This window comes from Abramis brama, assembly GCF_963993115.1.
Source record: "Abramis brama genome assembly, chromosome: 13".
Lineage (NCBI taxonomy): Eukaryota > Metazoa > Chordata > Actinopteri > Cypriniformes > Leuciscidae > Abramis > Abramis brama.
The window spans coordinates 30,381,899-30,396,022 of NC_139975.1; positions in this window are offsets into that span (position 1 = coordinate 30,381,899).

Here is a 14,124-nt window from a genome sequence, read left to right on the forward strand (position 1 = left end):
TATTCCAGAAAGCCGGTTATGTAACTTACGGTAAGCGGATTACCTCAACTTCCGGTTCCAAAACCTGAGGTAACTTTTAGGGCAAGTAGCCGTTAGTTCACTTCAGAGGTGTTCAGCACATGATGAGGCTCCAGTGGGTGTGACAGATTCCACACAATATTATACAGATATAAGGGCTGTCAATATATTGAAAATTTAATCGCACACTTATGAAGTTAAGCATACACCATTTATCTTGTTTAATACGTTCATTTTGTCATCATTTGCTGTATCCAGCAAAGTAAACCATCAGTTTGAAGGACAATTCTCACAAAACTTTATTTTCTGCAAGCTTTTTTCAAGGTATGTTTAGGTGTCTCTCCAAAAACACTTGGACTCTCCAAAAAGTCACTGAATAAGCAAAAGGAGTCCATATTGTCGATTTGCGCCATTCTAGATGCTCTCGACTGCTAAGATCATCACTGCCTGATGTAAATTACATTAATGGTGCAATTTTGCATGCTTCAGTAATTTATTTGTTTAAATGTTTTATCAGGTTAAGGATTTTGAGTTAATCACACGATAATGCATTAACGTCAACAGCCCTAATAGATTTATATATATATATATATATATATATATATATATATATATATATATATATATATATATATATATATATATATAATAAAAATACATCTGTGAGACGTCTCACCTTTCAAGAAATGTGGAAGAAAAACGGCTAAACATAACAATAATCTTATACAACCATAGCCTACTACCTTTGCAATCTAAGACCCGTTTTCAATCAATCTTTATTTTACTTTTATAATTAGCATCAAACAATATCATTATACAATACAGTTATAAAAGTAATAAAAAAGGTTGTAGAGATAAGATTAAATGAAAGAAGTGTGGCATGCTTCTTAGCGTCTGTGACTCCTGGATTCGGCGTTCGGTTGATAATGTCTGTGTGTGTTCACCGCTAACTCTGATCTTCACACTCCGGGTTGACTGAACTTACTCCAGACCTTCATACCAGGGGCGTTTCTAGGTTTTAAAAACATCAGGGGCTGAGCCCGAAACATCAGGGGCTGGGGGTGGGTTACAAGATAACATGATTCGATAAAGAGAATAATATATATTGTAGGTCTATATGCAGGGGGCAGCCACACCAGCCCCACATTACCCCACAGACACGCGCATTCAAATGTGAGGTAGTTAGGGGGGTTCGGGGGCATGCTCCCCCGAGAAAATTTGGATTTCTCGGCCCTACATATGTGCATTTTAAGGTGTTTGAAGGCCAAAAAAAAATTGGTTAACAATAGCTTTAAAAGCATGTAAGTGGGCAGTAGCATAAATTATTTGTCAAGCAGATAACAGATTCTTAAACATGAGAATGAGGATAAATGTTGAAATGAATGATCCACACTACACAATGGAAATGCAGAACGTTTCTGCTTATTGTTGACAATACACAACCACATATTCCAAACAGGAATGGCCTTAAATGAGAAATCTTTCAAGGATTATTTTACATAGATGTTAGGCTACATTTCAATCAAACACCAGTGCAATCTTTTGTTTGTTTATTTTATAAATATTTATACTTATATTTTGCTTTTAGTTTCTGTAATTAGCGAAGAACATCTGTGTTAAATAGGAATACATTGTAATAATGTTAATCAAGCTGACTAAATCACACGACTGTGCATTTGCGCTTGATATTTAAGAGTGCGCGCTGCGAGCACACGGCTGATACGACAGGAAAGTTCGTTTTTTCGTTTTACTGACATATAGCCTGACAACATCTGGTCTGACAGAGGACTGTGCGGCGCTGCTGACTGCGTTATTTATTCTTTCTTTTTTTTTATTGCTGTGAGATTGTTTGCTGTTGCGCAAATCTCTGAGATATTCTAGGATCTAATCACTCACGTGGTGCGTCTGCAGAGACAGATTTCAACAATCACTAGTCAGAGACAGCAGCAAAGCCAAAGCACAATGAAATAAGGCAACTTATGATTTCGGGGGTTTACATTGTCCAGTTTCATATTTGTCAGTCAACTTTTCAAAAAACATTCGGGGCTACACTCAAAACATTCGGGGCTGAAGCCCCGGCAAAATCGGCTGACGACGCCTCTGCTTCATACCTCGAGTAAACAAGCTTTGGGTTAACCAACTCAAAGTTCAGGGTATATGTGAAGGTAATTTAACCTTAACAAAGTAGCTAAATGACATCTATTAAGTGGCGCCCACTGAACTGTACTGGCCGAATAACAGAGTACCAATAAAATATTTGAGTAATATAAAAGATATTACTATTAAAAGATTCCCTGTCACTATTGTTCCTTTATTACAAATAATTTGAAAACTATAATTTGTAGTTTAATGTTTATTGATTAATAGAAACAAAATCCTGCTGTTAAACTGCACTTAGACATTGTACATTGCACTGGTTGCAAAAAAGACGGTTCACATTTCGATTTATGGTCAGCACCTTATACCAAGTAAAATTGTAGGAAAAGCCTTGAAGTCATTCCCGAAACTTAAAAATGAACAAAGCCAAGTGATACATCAATATAAGACTTGTACACGTAAGCTTGGCCAATCTGATCTACCCGATGCTCGTTATTTTGACTTGAATAGCCATACAGATATTAAATGCAACACCTGATTAAACCAGGTCTACTTTGGTGTTTTACGTCTGAATTACTGAATGACTTTATGGATTGTACAGACAGACCTTTTGCCATCAGTTGTTTTCTTCTGTTTTATTAAATACTGTGTTTAGTCAATTTATTGATCTCATATTCCCTGTACAACTGCTGTTGTTGTTCAAAGCAAATGCTGTCCTCCTGAAAATGAAGTTACTTTAAAAAGTCAGCAGCAGTTAGTAGTGTAGTGTTCTCATATCATTGGGTCCAGCATGAATTGTGTAGCCATATGCCAGAAAGCTGAAGCTGAACCAATGTGAAATGACTTAAAACTAACTACAGCAAACCACTGAAAATATATAGCTCAGCCTCAGAATGAAGGATGTCAATTCTTTGATTGAAATCCTTGTGTTGTGTGAGGAGTGAGCAAACAATTCTACTAGTTAAAGTCTACATGAAATAACCTTCAAAACACATTTTATGTTATGTAATCTGAGTGGGCGTTTTATTCCAGAATGGAGCCGGTTCTGTTGTGTGGCGACTCTTGCTGTGCACGTTCTCGAGGTGCCATCATCAGCGAATCATGGTTTGGCTCCAGAATGGCTTGTCAAATCATACTTTTGGGGGATTTAGTCTCACAACTGACATTGAAAGGAAAGGGTACTCAAACAAATAGCTTACAGACAACATATTTTCCACAGCAGACAAATTAATTGCTTTTTTTAAAAATCAATCAACTCAATAAATTGTTTATAAATTGTAGTCTGCACATTGTTAAAACATTAATAGGCTATAGAGATACGAGATTTCAACTTGTAAAAAGCGTTCACGTCCTTGTAGAGCTTGAACTTGTAAGCTGGGATTGTTCTCAGAGCTCCAACTTATATCTCCTGACTGCTGCAGATTCATTTAGGCATTGGATTGTATGTTTCATTAGAAGTGCATAATTCCCAGTCTGAGGACATGCTCAAACGTAAAACGTAAAGTAAAACGTCATGTGTTGTCATCTTGAAAATATCGGTAATTACGTCATGGCATGAACGCAGCATAAGTACAAATGAGTTCTGCATTAGTTTACAAAGTATCATTGTTAAAGAGATTTTTTTTTATTTTATTTTTTATCCTGTGTATCTTAACCCAAACTGATGTATTTTAACAAGGTGATCTCAAATATTTGTATGCATTTTACATAAAATGTGGTTCTACCACATGTACATTTATTTACATTTGCATAGTCACAAAAACACAATATTGGTTCATTGACAGCATCTAAGGTGTAAACAATTTATGTATTAACAACTTTACAACCATACAAATCTTTGTAATTTAATCTATGATTATTGAATACATGTTTGTTCATTCTATTGAATTTGAGATTGTTTTCACATTTCTGGTGAGAGAAGCTGTGGTTTAGACAGGAGAGGGATTAACAGCTAAACAATGTATATGTAATGGTTTATTGTAACAAAAATTATTGTCAAATTAGTATATATTTTAATACCAATTAGTTTTTGTTGTTGTTTTTTAAGGTTTAGGTTTGGGCATAGGGTTAAGGGATCTACAATATATCTACACTGATGAGCCAAAACATTATGACCAGTCACAGGTGAAGCCGAATATCATCGATCATCTCCTAACAAGGCCACATATCAAGGTCTCGGTAGGTTTGGTGGTAAACAATCATCTCTCAAAATCAACATGTTGGAAGCATAGGGTGTATACTGTGGTACAAGTCACACATTTTTAATGATGGTTAAGGTTGAAATGTGTGACAACACAGTGCATCACACTCTGCTGCATATGGGGCTTCGCAGACCAATCAGTGTGCCTATGATGACCCCTGTCCACTGTCGAAAGCTACAATGGGCACGCGAGTGTCAGAACTGGACTTTGGAGAAGTGTAAGGTCACGAGTCCCATTTTCTTTCACATCACGTGGACGGCCGTGTACGAGTGCATCGTTTACCTGGGGAAGGGATGGCGCCAGGATTCGGGTGGAGAGATTGTGATGCTCTGGATAATGTTCTGCTTGGAAACCCTGGGTCCGGCCATTCATGTGGACGTAAATTTGACACGCGCCAACTACCTAAACATTAATGCAGACCAGGTACACCCTTCATGACAATGTGTTGGCTGGTGGAAGTCTGCAGGATAATGCACCCTGACACACTGCACACATTGATCAGGAATGGTTTGAAGAACATGATGATGAGTTCTAGGTGTTGCCCTGGCCTCCAAATTGCCCAGATCTCAATCCAGTTGAGTGTCAGTGGGATGTGCTGGAACAAGAAGTTCGATCCATGGCTCCACCTCGCAACTTACAGGACTTGAAGGATCTGCTGCAAACGTCTTGGTGCCAGAAACTACAGGACACCTTCTAGGGTCTTGTAGAGTCCAGGCATCTGCAGGTCTGTGCTGTTTTGGCAGCACTCGAAGGACCAACAGCATATTAGGAAGATGGTCATGATGTTTTGACTCAGTGTATATGTATTTTTGTGTTTCAGCATCTATCCAAACATACAAAAATGTTAACCTGTAAATGTTACAACATACAAATATATACGTATAAACAATCAGTCTGATTTAAAACCTGTAAAGAGGTTAATTTAATGGTTCATGAAAACATTAAGTTATCAATTAATAGTGTATTTGTAAACATTTAGGAACACTTACTATAAATAGTTAATGTCTAATAGAATGGGTTTAAAGCACTTAATTAATGGTAATTGGTGGTCGATAGAGCTCAATGCGCTGCAACTTAAGAAAACACATGCAAATAGAAAAAAACACCAGCAAATTAAGAAATCAGTTTAACAACACATGTGCTTCAAATACTCACAAAGCAACCAAATACAGAAATACCGCAAATACCACAGAAATGTTTCAAGGGGACCTCAAGTGACAAACCTGGCTGGGACTGCTTATTGTTTACTCGTCAGTGGTGTTGTTGATGACCTGAAAGGTGAGTTTTTTGTTTATTTTAACATCCTGATCGTGTGTGCGTTTTGAGTATTTGCAGTGCGTTTCTGTATTTGGTTGCGTTGTGAGTATTTGCAGTGCGTGTTGCGTTGTGTGTATTTGCAAAATGTTTCTGTATTTGGTTGCGTTGTGAGTATTTGCAGTGTGTGTTGCGTTGTGTGTATTTGCAAAATGTTTCTATATTTGGTTGCGTTGTGAGTATTTGCAGTGCGTTTCTGTATTTGGTTGTGTTGTGAGTATTTTGAGCGTGTTTCTGTATTTGGTTGCGTTGTGAGTATTTGCATTGCATTTCTGTATTTGGTTGCGTTGTGAGTATTTGCAGTGTGTTTCTGTATTGGTTGAGTTATGAGTATTTGCAGTGCGTTTCTGTATTTGGTTGAGTTGTGAGTACGTGCAGTGTGTTTCTGTATTTGGTTGAGTTGTGAGAATTTGCAGTGCGTTTCTGTATTTGGTTGAGTTGTGAGTATTTGCAGCGCGTTTCTGTATTTGGTTGTGTTGTGAGTATTTGCAGTGCGTTTCTATATTTGGTTGTGTTGTGAGTATTTGCTGTGCATTTCTGTATTTGATTGCATTGTGAATGCGTTGTGAGTATTTTCTGCACGTTTCTGTATTTGGTTGTGTTGTGAGTATTTGCTGTGCATTTCTGTATTTGATTGTATTGTGAATGCGTTGTGAGTATTTTCTGCACGTTTCTGTATTTGGTTGCGTTGTGAGTATTTGTAGTGCGGTTCTGTATTTGGTTGCGTTGTGAGTATTTGCATTGCATTTCTGTATTTGGTTGCATTGTGAGTATTTGCAGTGCGTTTCTATATTTGGTTGTGTTGTGAGTATTTGCAGTGCATTTCTGCATTTGGTTGCGTTGTGAATGCATTGTGAGTATTTTCTGCACGTTTCTGTATTTGGTTGCGTTGTGAGTATTTGCAGGTCATCTCTGTATTTGGTTGAGTTGTGAGTATTTGCAGCGCGTTTCTGTATTTGGTTGCGTTGTGAGTATTTGCAGTGCATTTCTATATTTGGTTGTGGTGAGTATTTGCAGTGCATTTCTGTATTTGGTTGCGTTGTGAATGCGTTGTGAGTATTTTCTGCACATTTCTGTATTTGGTTGCGTTGTGAGTATTTTCTGCACGCTTCTGTATTTGGTTGTGTTGTGAGTATTTGCAGTGCATTTCTGTATTTGGTTGCGTTGTGAGTATTTGCAGGTCATCTCTGTATTTGGTTGAGTTGTGAGTATTTGTAGCGCGTTTCTGTATTTGGTTGCGTTGTGAGTATTTGCAGTGCGTTTCTGTATTTGGTTGTGGTGAGTATTTGCAGTGCATTTCTGTATTTGGTTGCGTTGTGAATGCGTTGTGAGTATTTTCTGCACATTTCTGTATTTGGTTGCGTTGTGAGTATTTTCTGCACGCTTCTGTATTTGGTTGTGTTGTGAGTATTTGTAGTGCAGTTCTGTATTTGGTTGCGTTGTGAGTATTTGCATTGCATTTCAATATTTGGTTGCATTATGAGTATTTGCAGTGTGTTTCTATATTTGGTTGTGTTGTGAGTATTTGCAGTGCATTTCTGCATTTGGTTGCTTTGTGAATGCGTTGTGAGTATTTTCTGCACGTTTCTGTATTTGGTTGCGCTGTGAGTATTTTCTGCACGCTTCTGTATTTGGTTGTGTTGTGAGTATTTGCAGTGCATTTCTGTATTTGGTTGCATTGTGAGTATTTGTAGTGCGGTTCTGTATTTGGTTGCGTTGTGAGTATTTGCAGTGTGTTTCTGTATTTGGTTGAGTTGTGAGTATTTTCTGCACACTTCTGTATTTGGTTGTGTTGTGAGTATTTGCAGTGCATTTCTGTATTTGGTTGCGTTGTGAGTAATTGCAGTGTGTTTCTGTATTTGGTTGCGTTGTGAGTATTTGCAGTGTGTTTCTGTATTGGTTAAGGTACGAGTATTTGCAGTGCGTTTCTGTATTTGGTTGCGTTGTGAGTATTTGTAGTGCGGTTCTGTATTTGGTTGCATTGTGAGTATTTGCATTGCATTTCAATATTTGGTTGCGTTATGAGTATTTGCAGTGCGTTTCTATATTTGGTTGTGTTGTGAGTATTTGCAGTGCATTTCTGCATTTAGTTGCGTTGTGAATGCGTTGTGAGTATTTTCTGCATGTTTCTGTATTTGGTTGCATTGTGAGTATTTTCTGCACGCTTCTGTATTTGGTTGTGTTGTGAGTATTTGCAGTGCATTTCTGTATTTGGTTGCGATGTGAGTATTTGTAGTGCGGTTCTGTATTTGGTTGCGTTGTGAGTATTTGCATTGCATTTCTGTATTTGGTTGTGTTGTGAGTATTTGCAGTGTGTTTCTGTATTGGTTAACCCTCTGGGGTCTGAGGGGTTTTCTGGGCCCTGGAGGTATTCTGACATGCTCTGACATTTGTTCTTATTTCTGTTGCTTGTGACATTTTCATGGCTAAAGTCTGATTACACTGTATTCAACACAAACTCTGCTACAATAATATGCCAGCAGCATGTATGTAAAAGTTTGTAGTTTTGAGATAATGACATTTATGCGTGGTTTGTGAAAAAACTGTCACTGAAATAAGTTCATGAAACCCATACTGATTATTTCTTCATAAGACTTTTGAAAATTGTATCACGTAGCCTAGAATATTTGCTTCAAAACTATGTGAAAATCATCCTGACAACTCATTCAGATAAGACAATATATTGATTTAAAATTTGTAAGACATGTTTTGTGTGAGAAAGCTTTATGCGAGGAGGCGTGATCACATCATTAATATGTATCGGTTTTCACACCTGAGAAAGACAAAGACCCTCCCCTAATGGCCCTATTAGGAGCTATCAGGCCCTGTCATTCTGAGCAACCTTGCACAAAGAATGAGGAGATTTAAAAAAGAATGGCTTTTTGATTGTTTGGATTTATTTATAACACAACATAATCCAAATATACACAACAAATGACAAAAAAAAATAAAAAACACATTATTTAACACACTGAACTAAAGACAGAGACTTGAACAGTCACACACCTTTGTGCCATTCCTGAAACATAGTACATACCTTTCATTTCCATGGTGTTTGATTTTTCACTTTAGCATGTTCATGTACGGAGACTTATGTGAATGTTGAAGTCAGCAGGACTCATCAGTGACATCTGGTCCCTCTAAAAACAACAACAAAACAGCTGTGAACATGCATCAGCATCAGCATATCAATATCAAGAGAAACTATAGGGCTGCACAATTTGGGGAATACATTTTAGATTTTTCAGGTTAAAATTGCCTTTTAAAATGTACAGAATACACACACACACACACACACACACACATATATATATATATACAGTGAGGAAAATAAGTATTTGAACACCCTGCTATTTTGCAAGTTCTCCCACTTAGAAATCATGGAGGGGTCTGAAATTGTCATCGTAGGTGCATGTCCACTGTGAGAGACATAATCAAAAAAAAAAAAAAATCCAGAAATCACAATGTATGATTTTTTAACTATTTATTTGTATGATACAGCTGCAAATAAGTATTTGAACACCTGAGAAAATCAATGTTAATATTTGGTACAGTAGCCTTTGTTTGCAATTACAGAGGTCAAACGTTTCCTGTAGTTTTTCACCAGGTTTGCACACACTGCAGGAGGGATTTTGGCCCACTCCTCCACACAGATCTTCTCTAGATCAGTCAGGTTTCTGGGCTGTCGCTGAGAAACACGGAGTTTGAGCTCCCTCCAAAGATTCTCTATTGGGTTTAGGTCTGGAGACTGGCTAGGCCACGCCAGAACATTGATATGCTTCTTACAGAGCCACTCCTTGGTTATCCTGGCTGTGTGCTTCGGGTCATTGTCATGTTGGAAGACCCAGCCTCGACCCATCTTCAATGCTCTAACTGAGGGAAGGAGGTTGTTCCCCAAAATCTTGCAATACATGGCCCTTGTCATCCTCTCCTTAATACAGTGCAGTCGCCCTGTCCCATGTGCAGAAAAACACCCCCAAAGCATGATGCTACCACCCCCATGCTTCACAGTAGGGATGGTGTTCTTGGGATGGTACTCATCATTCTTCTTCCTCCAAACACGTTTAGTGGAATTATGACCAAAAAGTTCTATTTTGGTCTCATCTGACCACATGACTTTCTCCCATGACTCCTCTGGATCATCCAAATGGTCATTGGCAAACTTAAGACGGGCCTTGACATGTGCTGGTTTAAGCAGGGGAACCTTCCGTGCCATGCATGATTTCAAACCATGACGTCTTAGTGTATTACCAACAGTAACCTTGGAAACGGTGGTCCCAGCTCTTTTCAGGTCATTGACCAGCTCCTCCCGTGTAGTTCTGGGCTGATTTCTCACCTTTCTTAGGATCATTGAGACCCCACGAGGTGAGATCTTGCATGGAGCCCCAGTCCGAGGGAGATTGACAGTCATGTTTAGCTTCTTCCATTTTCTAATGATTGCTCCAACAGTGGACCTTTTTTCACCAAGCTGCTTGGCAATTTCCCCGTAGCCCTTTCCAGCCTTGTGGAGGTGTACAATTTTGTCTCTAGTGTCTTTGGACAGCTCTTTGGTCTTGGCCATGTTAGTAGTTGGATTCTTACTGATTGTATGGGGTGGACAGGTGTCTTTATGCAGCTAACGACCTCAAACAGGTGCATCTAATTTAGGATAATAAATGGAGTGGAGGTGGACATTTTAAAGGCAGACTAACAGGTCTTTGAGGGTCAGAATTCTAGCTGATAGACAGGTGTTCAAATACTTATTTGCAGCTGTATCATACAAATAAATAGTTTAAAAAATCATATATTGTGATTTCTGGATTTTTTTTTTTAGATTATGTCTCTCACAGTGGACATGCACCTACGATGACAATTTCAGACCCCTCCATGATTTCCAAGTGGGAGAACTTGCAAAATAGCAGGGTGTTCAAATACTTATTTTCCTCACTGTATATATATATATATATATATATATATATATATATATATATATATACAGTGGGTACGGAAAGTATTCAGACCCCCTTACATTTTTCACTCATTGTTATATTGCAGCCATTTGCTAAAATCATTTAAGTTCATTTTTTTTCCTCATTATTGTACACACAGCACCCCATATTGACAGAAAAACACAGAATTGTTGACATTTTTGCACATTTATTAAAAAAGAAAAACTGAAATATCACATGGTCCTAAGTATTCAGACCCTTTGCTGTGACACTCATATATTTAACTCAGGTGCTGTCCATTTCTTCTGATCATCCTTGAGATGGTTCTACACCTTCATTTGAGTCCAGCTGTGTTTGATTATACTGATTGGACTTGATTAGGAAAGCCACACACCTGTCTATATAATACCTTACAGCTCACAGTGCATGTCAGAGCAAATGAGAATCATGAGGTCAAAGGAACTGCCTGAAGAGCTCAGAGACAGAATTGTGGCAAGGCACAGATCTGGCCAAGGTTACAAAAAAAATTCTGCTGCACTTAAGGTTCCTAAGAGCACAGTGGCCTCCATAATCCTTAAATGGAAGACGTTTGGGACGACCAGAACCCTTCCTAGAGCTGTCCGTCTGGCCAAACTGAGCTATCGGGGGAGAAGAGCCTTGGTGAGAGAGGTAAAGAAGAACCCAAAGATCACTGTGGCTGAGCTCCAGAGATGCAGTCGGGAGATGGGAGAAAGTTGTAGTAAGTCAACCATCACTGCAGCCATCCACCAGTCGGGGCTTTATGGCAGAGTGGCCCGACGGAAGCCTCTCCTCAGTGCAAGACACATGAAAGCACACCTGAAGGACTCCAAGATGGTGATAAATAAGATTCTCTGGTCTGATGAGACCAAGATAGAACTTTTTGGCCTTAATTCTAAGCGGTATGTGTGGAGAAAACCAGGCACTGCTCATCACCTGTCCAATACAGTCTCAACAGTGAAGCATGGTGGTGGCAGCAGCATCATGCTGTGGGGGTGTTTTTCAGCTGCAGGGACAGGATGACTGGTTGCAATCGAGGGAAAGATGAATGCGGCCAAGTACAGGGATATCCTGGACGAAAACCTTCTCCAGAGTGCTCTGGACCTCAGACTGGGCCGAAGGTTCACCTTCCAACAAGACAATGACCCTAAGCACACAGCTAAAATAACGAAGGAGTGGCTTCACAACAACTCCGTGACTGTTCTTGAATGGCCCAGCCAGAGCCCTGACTTAAACCCAATTGAGCATCTCTGGAGAGACCTGAAAATGGCTGTCCACCAACGTTTACCATCCAACCTGACAGAACTGGAGAGGATCTGCAAGGAGGAATGGCAGAGGATACCCAAATCCAGGTGTGAAAAACTTGTTGCATCTTTCCCAAAAAGACTCATGGCTGTATTAGATCAAAAGGGTGCTTCTACTAAATACTGAGCAAAGGGTCTGAATACTTAGGACCATGTGATATTTCAGTTTTTCTTTTTTAATAAATGTGCAAAAATGTCAACAATTCTGTGTTTTTCTGTCAATATGGGGTGCTGTGTGTACAATGAAAAAAAAAAAAGAACTTAAATGATTTTAGAAAATGGCTGCAATATAACAAAGAGTGAAAAATTTAAGGGGGTCTGAATACTTTCCGTACCCACTGTATATATATATATATATATATATTGCAGCACAGCACTTATGCCTACAAGGCACAACAAACCTGGTGTTCATAATATATATATACACACCATAGTATACACTCATACTAGTCTACTTTTACCATGCTGTGTTTTATTATAGAATATAAAAACATCCTCATGTCGAACATGTATACAAGCACTGAAAGGTTGCCTACCATTCTAGTTCACATTTCAACATGTGTCTGTCTATATATATATATATATATATATATATATATATATACATATACATGTACGACATTAGGCTTAGTTCATGTTTTTACTCCAAACTCATTTCATAACATACATTTTAATCTGGCACCACCAGTTTTTGTCTTACCTTAAAAATCATCTCATCTTCAAATCACGTTCTTCTAATTCTTCTGAGGTAAATCCAAGGTAAATAGCACAGCACAAACAGTCTTCCAAACTCGATGAAAAGCAGAGGAGTAAGTTACCGAAGTCTCTGATTCTTTGTTTTGAGGTGATGAGGGCGTTTACAGGTCTGCGTTTTAATGTGCGTGGTCACATTAAAGTTAATGAGGACGCGTTTGAGAAACTGTACATGCCGCTGCTTTCATATGGATTACTTAAACAGAGAATATTTGTTTTTTATATAATTTACATACTTTAAAAATAGAGACTTGTTGTATAGACATGTGTTTCAAGTCTGTGTGACAAACATTCGCTGAGTTACAGGTCATTTTCTGTTGCGTTTCAGAATGAGTTTCACATTGAGACTGACGGCAGAACGCGCATCATGTTTATTTTCTTTGTTTTACGAAAAACACAACATTTTGTTTTTATTATGAGTGTACACAAATAAAAGAAGATATTTAACAGTTTTGAATGATGTACAACACAAGTATGTAAAATCAAAATCAACAGAGTATTTTGCACTGATATTAAAAAAAACGAGCAGATCACGTCGGCGTGATTGCCGACCTCAGTATTTGCAGTGCGTTTCTGTATTTGGTTGAGTCGTGAGTACTTGCAGTACGTTTCTGTATTTGGTTGCGTTGTGAGTATTTGCAGTGTGTTTCTGTATTTGGTTGAGTTGTGAGAATTTGCAGTGCGTTTCTGTATTTGGTTTAGTTGTGAGTATTTGCAGCGCATTTCTGTATTTGGTTGCGTTGTGAGTTTGCAGTGCGTTTCTATATTTGGTTGTGTTGTGAGTATTTGCAGTGCATTTCTGTATTTGGTTGCGTTGTGAGTATTTTCTGCACGTTTCTGTATTTGGTTGTGTTGTGAGTATTTGCAGTGCATTTCTGTATTTGGTTGCGTTGTGAGTATTTGTAGTGCGGTTCTGTATTTGGTTGCGTTGTGAGTATTTTCTGCAAGCTTCTGTATTTGGTTGTGTTGTGAGTATTTGCAGTGCATTTCTGTATTTGGTTGCGTTGTGAGTATTTGTAGTGCGGTTCTGTATTTGGTTGCGTTGTGAGTATTTTCTGCAAGCTTCTGTATTTGGTTGTGTTGTGAGTATTTGCAGTGCATTTCTGTATTTGGTTGCGTTGTGAGTATTTGTAGTGCGGTTCTGTATTTGGTTGCGTTGTGAGTATTTGCAGTGCATTTCTGTATTTGGTTGCGTTGTGAGTATTTACTAGCCTGGAAATCCAGACCTAAATCTAAAAGATTAATGGTCTGGCGTCGACTAATGAAAATTGGCCAGCTCGAGGGGCGGCACCAAGCATGCATTTGAAAATCTCACTGCACGCAATTGGATAACACTACGACCAATCACAACAATAAACCCCATACCTTAGCTACCAGCGGAGCTAACTGGTAGATTAGACTCTTACCATATCCGTTTGGCAAAACAGCAAAAACGTCCTTCTTGCAAAGGAACGATTTGAGCGGCGTCTTCTGTTCCTCTTTTAGATAAAA